Here is a 16473-nt window from a genome sequence, read left to right on the forward strand (position 1 = left end):
CTCTTCCCTCAGCCCTTCCACCCCCACCCCCTCAGTCTCTCGCGGCCACCCCAGTTAGCGCGAGGCCGGATCCTAGGGCGCAGGCGAGCTCGCCAATTCGCTGTCCCGGGACGCGCACGCGCGGACTAGTGCGGGAGCGAGCCCGGCTAAGGAGGACGGGGGAGGCGCGCGCGCGCGCTCGCTCGCTCGCCTCTCTTTCGCTTCTCCTTCGGCCCTCGCTCCTGGAAGCGGAGGCAGGAGTCCTTAGCGCGGCGCTGGAGAAGCTGGGGGGAGAGGAGGACGAGGAGGAGGAGGAGGAGGAAGGGGAAGAGGAAGAGACTGAAGAGGGGGGAGTGACGACGGCGATGGGCTCCCTTCTTCCTGCTGTGCTCGCCTGAGAGGGAGCTCAAAAGAAGGGCGCAGCCGGCGCTGAGGAGAAGGATCGGAGGAGCCGCCGTAACGGCGCCTGCCCGCTGTGGGCCCGTAGGCGCCAGGCTCGGGAGGCGCGTCTGGCAGTCCTCCCTCCCCCCTCCCCTCCGCCCGGCCTCCTCCGCTCCGGAGCCAGGTTCGGCCAGCCCGGGAGCGGAGACCCGAGCTGGGAACAGGCCTGGGGGAGGCGGGGTGGACGGCGCTGGGCTTGCAGCTGCTGTCTCCGGAGCGGGACGGAACCTGTGCTTTCTTTCCCCTGCAAGTCTGGGGATGTGACCGGGGCAGGCTGAGAGAGAGAGTCGGAGGCGCACCCCGCCACAGCCGTCCCAGCCCCGGACCCCCCCCTGCCAAGCCCCCGAGGGGGGGAGGGGTCGGCCCACCCCTCCCCTCCCTTCCCTCGGCTCCTCTCCCCTAGGTCCTTCCTGTCCCTCTCCCTTTCTCGAGGCCGAGGACCAAGTGACAGGAAAACCGACGGAAACGGGCAGCCAGCTGGAGCCACCGGGTGAGTAAGCGGCCTCCTGCCGGGGAATTGCACACCCCTGCCCGTCTGCCCCCACCCCCCGGTGCTCCTAATGGTCCTATCCTGGGGCTCATTTCTCTGTGACTACCCCTTCTGATCCTCACCTTCCTCTCTGAGTGAGAATTGTTAACTTCCGACTCAGGAGAAAATAATCCTCTTTTTCTAGGTGAAAACCTACGGTTTTCTTGCTTTCTTTCCTTTTACTTATTTGCATTCGGCTTCTGACTCCCAAGTTGGCTATTTTCTTTTCTTTCTTTTTTTGGGGGGGTGGGGCTGTTACTGTTTTAAAATATGGAAACAGTTGAGAAATTGTCAGTTATCGTCTCGAGCTTTCGTCTGTAGTAACTGTTGCTTCTTTGTTTAGGTTTCAGAAGTAGAGAGAAAGAGATGTGACCTGTTGCTCTTGGGCAGAAGAGGCCCTTCCCTCTTTTTTTACACCAGACGGTATGTATGAATTTAGCCGTGTGTCTCCTTTGAATTAACAGCAAATGTTATAAATGTACCCAGAAATAGTTGTGTTGGGAAAGTAGAAGCCGCAGTTGCTGCTTCTTCAGAAAAACGTAAATATTATACTTTTGCTCTTGGTCTTAAATTATTTTGGTTAGACTTTATTATTGCCACTGGAACTCCTTTGAAACATTTTTGCTGCTGATTTTTACAAGTATTATAGGCTTAGAGAGAAAAGTGAATGTTTTCTCCTATCTTTCCATGCCAAGCTCTGAGGTTTTATAAAGTTTCAGGGTTTATCTTGCAGAGTGGAATGTTTTCAAGAAAGGAAAGATAGATATTTGCAAACATGTTCATCTTGCTGTTGAGGTTTCTAGTACCATGTTAGAAATGTTAGAAGGCTTTTTGATGCTTTTTTAATGCCTTTAAAAAAAAACGGGTGAATTTACCTTTCTGGTTTTTTTTTCTTCCCCTATGTTACTAAATTATCACGCTGATAAACTTCATTTATTTTCTAATTGAAAGAAGAATCCAAGGGGCTAGGTTTTGTAGGAGAGGCAGAATGTGGGAAAAGGGGGTTGGACATGGGGGGGTGGGAGGTGTTACAAGCCATTCATAAATATTACTTTTAGTTTCCTAACTGTTTTGTATAGACAAATTGGTTGGGCATCCAGTAAGTTTTCTCATGTGACACCCTCCAGATTTTGTGGTTTGAGTAATCCCCCTTTTTTTCCAGTTCCACCCCTCTAAAATTTAAACTTGGTTGTAGATAGGCTTTTGTGAAGTCATATCACAGATCTTCAGTTTGTAGGCCTACTTAAATTTGGAAGAGTGTGTTCAGCCTTCTCAGTTCAGTTTATGTATTTGCCTTTATAGTGGAACAAAATATCTTTTTGCAGGATTGTAGGTAGTATGATTCACTCTTCTAGTGATATGCACAGTTTGGAGAGAAGGGATCAGGTTATATATTGCCTAATTGTCTTTATAATTTACTTCAGGGGTATTTCCCTCTGGTGGTGGTGTTCATAGTGGGAAGGGTAGGATGTTAATAGTGGGGTATATAAAAGAGACCCTTTGAATGAGAGGATAATATAAGCTGATGTCCCACTAGCCAGTATTTCTTTTTCTCTGAAAATGGAAGGGGTAAGAGACTTTTTAGGCTTTCATCTTTTCAAGCAGTCGTAAAATATATTTTTAAAAATTGGACTGTGATCTTATTGGCAGAAGGAACTCCTCATAAAGAAACTTCCTTTACTTGCTCTGCAACTTACAATCTTAGTGAGTTGTCCGGGACACAGAGAGGTTGTGACTTGTCTAAGGTCACAGAACCCATATGTATCAAAGATGAAACTTGGATCCAGGTTTTCTTGACTCTGAGATTAACTTTCTGTCCATCATACCAGAGTGCCTGCCTGCTTGTATAATTAAGTAGAATAGTAAAGTTTATTTTTAGAACTTAGAAGCCCTACTCAAATTGATTGATGTATATATAAAAGCAAAAGTACTACATAAACATGTTTTTAATATTATCCTCTATGGTTATTGCTTTCTTTAGCCACCCAGTCCTGTGCTTTTATGATGTGACAGTTCACTTGAACCTATCTTCACAACCTTGTCTTCTGCTCCTTCTCTATACAAGTTCTCCATTTCAAATTGTCCTACTGGTTGACCCCAAAATGCCACTTCCCAATCAGGAAGAATAGTAAGGGCAGGTTAAGACTAAATTGTGGAGGACCTTGGATGCCAGGCTTTGTAATTTAAACTTTATCCTATAAGCCACGTGAAACAATTGAAAGCATTTTAGCAGGGGACCATGATAAAAATATGTTTTTGTTTTTGTTTTGTTTTTTTTAGTGAGGCAATTGGGGTTAAGTGACTTGCCCAGGGTCACACAGCTAGTAAGTGTGTGTTAAGTGTCTGAGGTCGGATTTGAACTCAGGTGCTCCTGACTCCAGGGCCGGTGCTCTATCCACTGCGCCACCTAGCTGCCCCTGATAAAAATGTTTTAAGAAAACTGAACTTATGGTGCTATTAGGTATGAGGCAAGATTACAAAGAGGAGTGATATGGAGATGTGGAGACAGTTATTTAGGTAATGAGGGGTCAAACCACGATGTTGGCAATGGGAATGGAAAAAAAGGGGAAAGATTTCAGAGGTAATTACAAAGGAAAAATATATGATGGAGAGAAGATATCAGTGGTTGAAACTGAGGTTTTGACCCTGGGAGTCATAGCTCCTAGCACAGCACCTTATTTATGGTGTTGTACTCAGTAAGTATTTGAATGAATAAGAATACTTTTTGACAGGATTAAGGAAGTTAAGGCCAGTTGGAAAAAGATTTAGTTCAACTTTAGAGAAGTTGAGTTTAAAGTGATAGTGAGACACCCAATGGAAAAATATAGTAGGTGATTGAAATATGCAACTGTAGAGTTAAGAGAGAGATCAATAATATGAGAAGGCAATAAGAGTTGAAGGTCAGACACTATATGATAAAAAGAGAAGATAATTGTATCACGTGGTAAGAACAAGGAATGACATATGGATGGCTGGAGTGTCCAGATGATACCCTTTTGATATCAGTGAAAAATATCTAAGAAAGCCCCCAGCACATTGGGTGTATATCCTGTAGTGAAATTTTGGGAGGACATGTATGAGTTATACATGATGGACAGGCATGGATCAATGGGCTGTGATCTATATTGTTTTCAGGGATCTCCCAAATTAATGAGATCAAGGATTCATATAAGTATTGAGAGTACTTTAGAGACCATCCAGTCCAGACTTCATTTTGCTACAGAGGACTGAGCCATGGGAAATGTTTATACTTAAGGAGTAGGTGGAGAAAGATGTATAAGACAAGGAGAGAGGTAGCTGCTGGGTGGAGAGCCAGGACAGTGTGATATTGGGGAAATTAAGGGAGGAAAGAAAAATTAATAATGTCATATTACAAGGGAGACTAAAAAAATGAACTAAGAATAGGCTATTGGTAATGTGTTCAAAGTTTTCATCTCAGGATATTAATGCTGAAAATTTCAAGCAGAGTGAAAGTGAGATACTTTTAATCCAGAGTATTTATTTTTGTGTTTTTAATCATTTAGTCATCCTAAAATCGTACTGCATTCTATTTACTCTACTTATTGGCATTGTGCATATGTATGTTATACATACCTATGTTCAGATAACAGCAACTTAGCAACATGGGGGTTTGAGCATTTGTCTCACAGGAGAAACTGAAGAAAATTATTAAGACTTAGAAGACAAAGGAGACCATGTGGTAGGCTACCTTGGTGTAATCCTGAAGCAGAGTGAGTGGTCTATATAGGTTTATGGGACTGGAGAAGTGGGAAGAATGAAATGAAGCACTGTCTTTTTCTGGAGCCTGTGTTCTGTTAACAACCAGTAAAGAATATGATTCAGTGGAATGTCTACCTACCATTTGTTTTGCTTGTTTATTTTTTCCCCCAAATGCTTTCTTACTCTTGCTATAAATCTTTGGGATTAGAGAATAAATGACTGAATATAAAGTGTTTTAGGGTAATACATTCTCATAACAGAAAATATGAAGTCATCAGGTAATACTTAATCAAATAAGTAGGAGCAATATGGCATGGTGGGAGCATTAAACTAGAAGTCTGGAAACCTGGAACTTAGTGCAGGTTCTGTTACTAACTAGCTGTTTGACTGTAGGCATGTTATTCCACTCCTAGGGCCTTTGTTTTCTCATGTGTAAAACAAAGAGTTAAACTAAATGATCTCTAAAGACTTTTTATTTGAATACTTTAAATTTTTTTAAAATTTTACTTTATATTATGAATTTGACAAATGTTAATAAACATGGACATTTCCATATAAAAAGAAGTACAGAAACAGAAGATGGTACATGAAGCCAGGAATCTCTGTGAGCTTGTTTTTAAAAGTACGTATTAAATTTAGCATAGTACAAACACTGAAAGTAATTGTAGTTTATGCACCAATATGGTTTCTGAGGACAAAGTAGTAGAGAAATTCTATGAAGAATTTGATAAGACTTTCAAAATCAAGTCAACATACATTCTTATAACTTGGTGACTTCAGTGTAAAGGTGGGGGAAAGTTAGGGTGGGGAGAAATGTATGGAAAAGTATGGTTCAGGAGGAAGTAATGAGAGAGACTAAAGACTTAGATTATACAGAAACCTGAGACCTCTATATCATGAACACTTTGAAAAAAGAATTGGTAGGTGCTATACATGATTAGCACTAAATGACATGCAAAGAATGAAATTGACCATATTTCAACAGATAGGAAGAGTCTTATGGACATGGAAGTTATCTTATTGATTCATTAGCTAGGACTGGAATTGATAATAAACAAGAGTAAAGAATTTTATTGGGGAAAATAAGATACACAATTAAGATTTAACCCTGAATTATTTAAACAAGGTATTAAAAAATTGGAAATGGACAACTGATTTGACATCAACACAGATAAAAGAATTTATCTAAAAGTTAAAACGGTGCAAATTAATTGTTCTAACAAGGAGAAAAAAGAGCCTAGAAAGCACTTCATCACCAAACATTCAGTTTACCAGATGGAAAGACATGCTTACCTGAGATAATATTCAGTTAGATTATAAAAGCCTGTCAGTAAAATCCTATAACAGATGATAATGGATGATCATGAGCAATAGAATCTCATAAACTGGAAGGAAGCAGATGAGAAAAAACAGTCTACAAAATGTGTGGCAAGATATACAGGTAAACAAAAGCATCCCAAAGGAATTCACTGATGAAAATGGAGAGAGGACTACAAAGGGAAGAAAAATGAAAAAAAATTTACGACAAGTATAAAAAATAGTGGAATCACCATACTTGGACCCTATAGGGTATGAAAGTGTCTGAAGTGCTTATAAGAAAGCAAAAATGACACCAAAGATAGGAAAAGTAGCTAAATTGGATGAGATAGAGAGGAGAGCTTAAGCCTCCACAAAGGACTGATTGACAGAATATCTAAAGGCAGAGAAGATAAGATACCAAAGGCATGGAAAAAAATCTCAGCTTTTACTGGGGAAAAGAAAAGGTGGCTGAAAAAACATTAACTACAGACCTATATGCCCACTTTCCTATCCAGACAAAAAAATGTCATCTATATGTGAGTGGAGGGCATCCTCCACAAGGGTATTAGTAGGGAGCAAGCAGGCTTTTGCAAACCATGTACCACATCTTTAACATCTCACAATTGCCTGGAAGATGTAGTGGCGTTAAGGTTCTATTGTGCTTCTTGTTTGTTGATTTATGACACAGTAGAACAAAATGCTACCTTGGAGACTCTTAAAATAAGGTGTTTCCCATCCAAATATCAAGCTCATTCAAGATTCCTTGAAAGAGCTAGCAACAAAAATACTTTGTGATTTCATTGGTATAGGGAACTTCCTGTGAGGAAACTCCCATTACCAGTGAAGGCCTAAACCTGATGACAGCTTATGCGTCTTTCTCAGTGTAATGTTACCAGTATTGTTGAAGGTAGAACTGGAACCTATGTCTTCCTATCAGGCTGGCACTCTAGGATGCTGTGTTTCCATTATCTATCTAAGTATTAAGTGATAAAGTGAAATTATTTAAGTGGTTTTTGCATTTTGTTACTTTTTAGTTGACAGTGAGATCATAGTAGAAATAGCTATTGCATTATCTGTGTGAAGAAGTATTTCTGTAAAAGAATAGAATTGCATTTAATAATAATGCCTCATTTGTTTACCATAATATTTCAAAGACCTTTCTATTCATTCTGATTTTTATCCCCATGATAATCCTATATTATGTAAGTAATATTATTTCTATTTTGCTTTAATTTTAGAATAATAGAATTTTAGAATTTGAAGGGACCTTAAAGATCAAGGTCATACAATTCATCAGTGACTGTTCTGAGATTAGAATCCAATTCTTAAGGGAAAAGGACCCGCATGTACAAAAATATTTATAGCAGCTCTCTTTGTGGTGGCAAAGAATTGGAAATCAAGGGAATGCCCATCAATAAGGGAATGGCTAAACAAGTTGTGGTATATGAATGTAATGGAATACTATTGTACTGTAAGAAACAATGAGCAGGAGGAGTTCAGAGAAACCTGGAAGGACTTAGATGAACTGATGCTGTGACTGAGAGGAGAACATTGTACACAGTAACAGCAACATTGTTTGATGAACAATGGGGTTAGACTTGGCTCTTCTCAGCAGTGCAATGATCCAAAACAGTTTCAAAGAACTCATGATAGAAAATATTCTCAACATCCAGAAAAAAGAACTCTGAATTATGAATGCAGATTGAACCATACTGTTTCTACTTTTGGACTGTTTTTTTTCCCTTTCTTTTTTGGGGTTTTCCCCTTGTGCTCTGATTCTTCTTTCACAAGATGACTAATGTAGAAATATTTTAAATGTGATTGTACATATACAATCTATATCAGACTGCTTTCTGTCTTGGGGAGGAGGGAGGAAAAAGAGGGTGGGAGGAAAAATTTTGGAACTAAAAATCCTATAAAAACAAATGTTGAAAACTATCCTTATATGTAACTGGAAAATAATAAAATACTCAAAAAGTGGGGGAAAATCCACTTCTTCTGAATCTGAGGAAAGGACTTTTTAAAAAAAATAATTGCTGCCTCCAAATGTGATTCTTAAACTTAGCAAAAACAAACCAAAAAAAAAAAAAACCCCAACCTCATAGTTAGATATTTGTTGTAGTTGTTGTTTAGCTTTTTTATTCCAAATTAATGGAAAAATTCCAGGAATATAGCTTATTGCCTTGAAGTCCTGATAATAGGTGTATTTTATAAACTTGGTATTATCAGAATTTTATAAGCAGATAAATTGGGAGGTGATTATTTTAAAAAATAAATTAGTTTGTTAAAGGATTTTTTCCCAAAAGCAAGCTTCCCTAGAGTATTTAAAATATTAGGTTTACAAAAATTTGGTTTTTTTATAAGCTTAATTCCCAGAGAAATTTGCCAGTACTTGTTACCTTTATTTTTTTTTTTAACCTTTTGCATTTTAACTACAGATATTACCACTCACTTGAAACTGCTCTCTCTAAGGTTATGAATGATCTCGTAGTTGTTAAATGTGATGACCCTCTTATGATCATTATCCTTTTAGATCTCTCTTCTGTACTGTTGATCACCCCTATCTCTTCCCCTTCTCCCCATTCCCTCAAACATACCCCTTTGTCAGACTTCCCTATATTTAGTGAGGACAGTATCATCTTTTTAGTTGTCTAGGTTTTCAACCTTGTTGTCATCCTTAACTTTTTCATTTTCCCTCATCCCCTAATTAATTGTTCAAATGTGGTTGAATCTACCTCCATCTAGTATATTTTACATCTGTTCTCTTCTGTTCCTGCAAATGGCCACTACTCTCTAGCTTAGCCTTTCAACACCTCTTGCTTAGACTTTTACAGTGCCTCCTAACTGCTTTCCAGGCTTTCAGTGTTGACTTTTCTCAATGTAACCTTTCTCGGGCATGTCCCTCTTTATGTACATACACTTGTGCCACTCCAGTAGAATGTAAGCTCCTTGAGGGTGAACTATTTTGGGGTTTGTCTTTGTGTTCCTTGTGCTTAGCACAGTGCATTGCATACAAAAAGTACTTAGTGAATACCTGTTGGAATGGAACTTTGTCTCATATTTTTAGGTAGCACCAAATTTCTTGTGCACTGGCATATATTTACAGATTTAAAAAAAAAAAGAAAAACAAAAAACAAATGTGCAACCTATTAAACTCACCAGTCCTGCCTACAGTTAGCAGTGTCAGAATACTGTTATAACTAATGGCAGTAAATAGCTATAGTATGAATTCCTGAGTATCTGTTCTCTGGATTGTTGTTTCAGCTTTCTTACATATAGCTTGGCTTAGATAGAACCTAATTTTCATTCTTTGCACTTTTCAGGAGAAGGCAGGGTGGTATAGTGGACAGAGGACTAGGAAGACCTGGGTTCAAGTCCTGCTTCTGACACATACTGACCTGTGTGACCCTAGGCAAGTTACTTAACCTATAAGTCCTATAACTTTTTCAAGACTAAGTGGCAGAGAAAGTACTGAACTGCATTGGTAGAGGTTTCCTCATCCGGGAATTTCTTATACTAATGAAATCACAGTTGAGGAAACTCGTACCAGTGCAGATGGTTCTGCAGTCCCTAGTCTCAATAAGAAGCCTGTAAAATCTTTCTAATTTGCTTTGTTTAACTTTTTAGGATCGTATTCTTTCTGTTTTTCTTTTTAGAACACATATGCACGTTGGAGTTGAAATTGTAACTTTCAATTTTGCTTTTTTAAATTAGTTTTTAAATTTCCTTTTTTAAGAATATAGAAAACTCATTAATTTAACATTTATTTTGTTGGTTAAAGAGATTCCTTCAGTTATATGTAGGAATTGCTTTAAGGGGAAATTGAAAAAACAAATAAACAAACCTTTTAGCTCTCTGTTTTTCCTTTCACATTTGATGACCCCCTTTTAGATGCCTTTAGCTGTGTAGAGTTCAATAGTATTGACCATATTTACTATATATTGTGTGCTGGTTTTTATTCCTGCTTGCAGTTTAATTTTTAGGACTTTCTCTTTTTATACTGACTTTTGTCACAAAGTTAAAGAACTATGTATTTTGTTAATAAGCAAATAAAAACTGAAGGCTTCCTAATCAGTGCTGTGCTAAACTTTCTCTTATTTTTATGATTTATTTTTCCAATCTTTGTCTATACAAAATTCATTTTACATTTCTTATCTATAAAGTAGAATATTAATTCCTTTTGATAGGAAACTTAGTTTTTTCTTCATTTCTCTAGCTTTTATTCAAGCTCTGCTTCCCTAACATCGCATTTTAGTTTGACACTGGTTTGTTGTTGTTTTTTTCATAATAGTTACTCATTTTATTTCACTATAAGACACAGAACTAAAAAGCATTGGAGAAAGGGGTATGCTGACAAATGTTTAACAACCAGCTCCTCCTTCCCCCTAAAAAAAGGTACCAAGACACACTTTTAAGCATAGTCTACATTGTTAACACTTCTTTTTATTAATAAACCAAGGTTGTTTCATAGCATTTGCCCATTTAAATGTTCATACTGAAAATTGAACAATTGTCTCTCTAAAATTAATTAGAGCTGGCTCTTGTATACCCTTGAGTGGAGGTTAATTATTCCAACCTCTTCATTTTTTCAAATGAAAAAGAAAAACTTAACCACTTTTAAGTCTTTTTAGAATTGGAACTAATGGAAGGTAGAATTTGAGGATGATCTGTCAAATTGTTTGCATGGTCTAGGAGAAGATACTACTAGTGGTCCCTGTGAGAGACAAAAATTAAAATACAAAGTAAGAATTTTCAGATATTTTAGACCTGGAATGTAACTTAGAATGATTATATAATTAATGCCTTCATTTTCTATATGAGGAAGCTAAGGCATAATGAACTTACCCTGCATTATGCATTTAGTCAATGGCAGAATTAGAACCGGGTTATTTCTACTGTACCATGCATGTAACATCTTAAGGGAGACCACACAAATGTTCCTTTTCTGTGATAGAATTCCTCAAGATTAAAAAAAAAAAATTCCTCACTTTTTCTCTTTTTAGATGAATGAAGCATTTATTAAACATTTGCTATATACAAAGCACAGTGATATAAACACTAGAGATACAAATAGAAAAATAAGACAGTCCTTACTTATCTCACAAGATTGTTCTGTTGCTCAAATGAGATATTTACAAGTACTCTGTGAATCTTAAAATGCTATATCTATCTATCTGTATATGTATATCAGTTCTATTTAGAATAATATGTATCAAAATTTATGTCTCTTCCCCCTAGCACAATGTCTTATACATAGTAGGTACTTAATAAATTCATGGAATTGAATTATGTAGATTTTTACTTTTGGTAAATTATTAGATTTTCTCAACTAATGGAATCAGAAGTCTATTTTCCCCCTCATTCTGATTTAATGCAGGATACTAGAAGGGGAATAATGTGAAATGAGGGTAGAAAGGGGGATTTTAATTGCTGAAGCAATGATAATGTCTAAAATCACTTAAAAAGATGCATTTCTTCCCCTCTAAAAAAAATCAAAATGTAATTTTGATTTGGCAAATATTTATAGAATAAGGAATGAATGCTAAACATACCAAAGATTCAGAGATGAATAGGTTATTGTCCTTACCCTCATGTATCATGGGGTCTGGTGGACAGAGGAAAGGGGCAGCTACCTAAGGCAGAAAATTATAATCCTAGGTCTGCCACTTACTGTCTGAATTATTGGCAAGTCAGTCAGTTAACAAGGTTTTATTATGTGCCTACTATATGCCAGATAATTGTGCTAAGTGCAGTAAGTCATTTAGCCTTTCCTGGCCTTGGTTTCCTCTTTTTAAAGTGAGAGAGCTTAAGTAGATAAGCATTTATTCTGTAAGGTTTAATATATGCTTGATTATTTTTTTCTGAAGATTCAAATATTTTACTTTACTTTCATATAAGACTCTAGTACCATTGGTACATTAAGGAGAACTTCCTTAGGAAAAAGGTCTCAAAAACATTTAGTAGTTTTGACATAGTTACAAACAATTTTACTTTAAACCAAAATTTTTCTTTTTCTTTTTTTGTTGAAGTTAGTATTTTTATGTTAATAGCATGCATTTAACATGATTTAACTAATTATTGCTTTCTTAAAACCTCTGGAATACAAAACACTTTTAATGTGCTATAAAGGAGTTGCACAGGATCGAGAATCAAGAACGTCATCAAAAAAATGGAATACTAGAAAAGGAAGGGAAGCTGTTTTCAAGAGTGAGAGATAACTGATAAATAGCTTTCATGAATCATTGGCATCAATAAAAAGTCAAAAGATCTAGAAGAAGCCTCCCAACATGTTTCATGGATCCTTATAGAGAATTTGTAAGAAGATACGGACATCCGCAAAAAAAAAAAAAAAAAAAAAAAAAAAAGAAGATATGGACAAAGGGAGCTAGGTGGTACAGTGGATAAAGCACCAGCCCTGGATTCAGAAGTACCTGAGTTCAAATCTGGCCTCAGGCACTTGACACTTACTAGCTGTGTGACCCTGGGCAAGTCACTTAAACCCTATTGCTCCGAAAAAAAACAGACAAAGAAGATATGGACAAGGGGGCAGCTAAGTGGTGCAGTGGATAAGGCACTGGCCCTGGATTCAGGAGGACCTGAGTTCAAACTCAGCCTCAAACACTGGACACTTCCTAGCTGTGTGACCCTGAGGAAGTCACTTAACCCTCATTGCCCTGCAAAAAAAAAAAAAAAAACCGAAGATATGGACAAGAGCCACATAAAACAAAGAAGGCATCTATGAGTGTTTAGATAACAATCTGTGATAAAGAGAAACTAAGACAAAATTCTGAGCATGATGAGTTTATTAGTATAGCTAGCAAATGCTAGAAAATTGGATCCAAGACCCTTCAGTATTCAAGGATACATTTAACAGAATAACCCTTTTTATAGCATTTACACATTGACTACACAGATATATTTCACTTCTGATTGGTTGGTGGTGCTTACATTAGTCCCTCATGAGGGGGACCAACATCCTATGACCAACATCTTCTGAAAAGTCTCATGGTGGGCAAACTTCCTGTTACCAGATTAATTTATCTATCCCCACAGTCAGCAAAAGCTCAAAGATTAGAATTTTCGTGGTTGGATATTAGCCTATAATGTAAAAAAATTAATTATTATATCTAATCTAACCTGGAAAAATTATATAATTAGACTTATGAAAAATTATAAGCTTAGAAAAATTATAATTGGGCCGTAAGTCCTGCCGTAGTCGCCATTCAAATGTTGAAATATTTTTGATGACTTACTGGCTAGCCTAATTTGTGGGGACTAAACTGTGGATGACTAATCTGGGACTGTTTACTCACTGGCTTTCTGACTGCTATTAATTCAGCATGGGCCGTTTATAAAGTTCTACCACACTGCTCCACTCCCAAATTGATAAGCAAAATGTTAAGAAACCTCTTAACTAAGTAATCAAAGCAGAGTTTATTTATGAGATACTACTTAAAATTAAGAATACAGGGAAATAAAATGTACAACCTGACTGCATTGCAGCATGTCTCTTTCTACTGCCTCTCTTTCCCACCTGCTGCGCCTGGAACTTCTTATCTTGTCCGCCCAGTCTCTCTCTCTATCTTGTCCATCCCCCCACTCTGAGTCTTGTCCGCCAGCCTCCTCCTCTTGTCGGTCCTAGTCCTTTAGCCTTCTCCTTCGTCCTTGTAGCCCCCCTTTCTGTCTTTCTCCAACCTTTCTAATCTCATCAGCAGTCCCCCTGAGTCTAACCCCCAGGTCTATATATATCTTTTTTTTTCTCCACTCAAATCTCGGGGCTTTTTGCACCCACACACCAAGCTAATTCGCCAGTCAGGGCTCCGCCTGGGGCTAGGGGCACACTGCAACATCATGTGCCTCAGCACAGGCTACGCCAGAGCCCGGTCTGGACGAGCCTGGGATCTCTCGAATAGCTCCGCTCAGGTCGGAGGGAGTTGGGGGCTTTTTTACCCCAGCTGTCTGACCTGGGGTCTTGTACAGCCCACGGGGCTTTTTGGCTCAGCTGAAGCACAGGGGGAGGGGCACCAGCACCTCCCACACAGAAGTGACTCTGTGGGCCTAAGTCTCTCTAATCTCAGCCCAAAGGTAGCGTCCCCAAATCAAAATAAATTTCCACAATAAGAATAGGAGTTTATCCTACAAATTTTGCTAATAGAGCCAGTACAGTCTGATTTTGATTCACAACTATTGATTCTGATTAGATATACTGTTTAGATACAGTAATTAATCATATAACATCAATTTTCAAATTTCACAGTGAGCAACTGGTTACAGGCTTAAGCACATAATGAGGGGACTAATAGAATAGATTGATCGTTAATACATAATACATTGACTAAACCTTATTCAAATAATACAAAATAAAGTGAGGCATCAATTTTCTGTTTCACATAGGTCATACTTTATACTGTTGGAAGGAATACTTAGCCACAAAAAAGGTGCCTTAAGACTGATCCAATTATTCTGGAAAGCAATTTGGAACTATGCCCAAAAAGCTATAAAATTGTGCATACTACCCTGTGACCCAGCAATACCACTAGTAGGTCTGTATCCCAAAAAGAGGGGGGGGAAAAGGAAAAGGACCAATATGTACAAAAATTTTTATAGTAACAAGGGGATGCTCATCAATTGGGGAATGGATGAATGCGTTGGGGCATATGATTGTGATGGAATACTATTGTACTATAAGAAATGAAGAGTAAGATGCCTTCAGAAACACCTGGAAAGACTCTTGTGAGCTGATGCAAAGTAAAAATGAGCAGAATCAGGAGAACGTTGTACACAGTAATGGCAATATTGTATGATGATTAACTGTGAATGACTTAGCTATTCTCAGCAATACAATAATCTAAGACAATTCTGAAGAACACATAATAAAAAATGCTATCCGTCTCCAGAGAAAGAACTAAAGGAGTCTGAAGGCAGATCAAAGCATACTTAAAAAAAAATTCTTGTTTGTTTTTGTCTGTTTTCTTTTACAACATGAATAATATGGGAATGTTTTGCCTGACTGTATGCATTTGTGTGTATACATACATACATACGTGTGTGTATATATATGTGTGTATGTGTGTGTGTGTGTGTGCGTGTGTGTGTGTGTGTGTGTGTGTATAAACCTATATCAAATTGTCTTCTCAAGAAGAGGGAGCAGGGAGGGTGGGAAAGAATTAAAGAACTCAATTTTAAAAAATGAATGTTAAAAATTTATACATGTAATTTGAAAAAAATAAAATATTTAAAAGGTGCTTTATGGTGTACAAAATGTTTTCCTCATAGCAGTCTTGTGTGAGGGTGGTAAATACCAAAAGTATCACCTTCATTTTATAGTGGATAAGACTGAAGTGAAGGAAAGTTAATTTACTTATCCCTGGTCACACCATTATTAAATGTTGGAGCCAGGACTCAAACCCAGGTCTCCCAACCTTAAGTTTATCACTTTTGTCCCATATCATAATCAAACAAAGCTTTTTATGGAAGTATAATAAATTATGATTTTGATTTAGGATAGATACATTGACTTTTATATCATGAGAAAATAGTGAAAAGTTTAAAGTTATTTCATCATTAGAATTGTGAGTAGATTTTATGAATCAGTGAACTCAGGATTTTCAGCTATTCCGTGTTAAATACCATGGCATTATGGTACTTGGACAAATTATTTTTCCATAAATAATAAAGTAAAAGTTAAATTAAAATGTGTTGAATTGAAGACATATTAGGGCATAGCTGAATGAATAAAGAAAAAGGCTGGAAGTATAGACAGTGGAAGAAGTTATAACGTGATAGAATTCTCACAGATAAAATGTTTTTTCAGTCTCTTATATCTGCCTCTTAGAAGATGCTCCATATAGTTAGTCTTACAGAATACTCAAATGAATCTATGATCTCACTGATTTTCCTCCAGTAATGGAAATTACAGCCTATCTACAGCTGCTCATCCTGTTCATGCCTTCCTATTGGTTTGCTACAGGGAGTCCATCCCACTTACCAGAAGTCTTCTTTATCTTCTGACATTAGGAGAGTGACAGTGGAATACTCTGGCTATATACCTGCTATCCCTCAAAATGTGATTAGCCCATTCTTTTTTCTTTCTATCATGTAGTTGCTCAGTGGTATCTTTTATTCTTATTTTTGGAGTTTATATCCTTTTTCTTGCTCTCATATAGCAACAGTGGTAGAATGTTGGTATGAAGAAGATGGGCCTTTGCTTCCGTTCCTGAAAGCAATCCAGATCTCTTTCCTCTTCCTGTTTTAAGTCTGATCCCAACTCATTTTCAATTTGTGTTTTCTCCCATATATACATATTGATGGACAGGCTCAGTTAGTTGTCCTGTAGCAATTTCCAAATGCTCATTGAAATCTGGACAGGATATTCTTCATCCACTTGGTATTTCTTGGCCTTGTCGTCCGGGCAAACTTTTTTGAATCATACATCTTTTCCAGAAGACTGTAATTTTCTGGGGCTTAATGCAATCAGCACATTATCATTTGCAGTCTAGAGTATG

At 37.7% G+C, this 16473-nt stretch overlaps 1 protein-coding gene across 1 annotated transcript in view; it reads left to right on the forward strand.

Moving 5' to 3' along the window:
- Positions 1-506: 506 nt before the first annotated feature.
- The window catches only part of JAK2 (Janus kinase 2), a 151807-nt gene continuing 135840 nt past the window's right edge, over positions 507-16473 (forward strand). The window contains exons 1-2 of the mRNA XM_043989280.1: positions 507-910; positions 1293-1372. The gene's annotated coding sequence lies outside the window, so the exon portion shown is untranslated. The remainder of the gene's footprint in view (positions 911-1292; positions 1373-16473) is intronic.

This window comes from Dromiciops gliroides, chromosome 1 (genome assembly GCF_019393635.1).
Source record: "Dromiciops gliroides isolate mDroGli1 chromosome 1, mDroGli1.pri, whole genome shotgun sequence".
Classification (NCBI taxonomy): domain Eukaryota; kingdom Metazoa; phylum Chordata; class Mammalia; order Microbiotheria; family Microbiotheriidae; genus Dromiciops; species Dromiciops gliroides.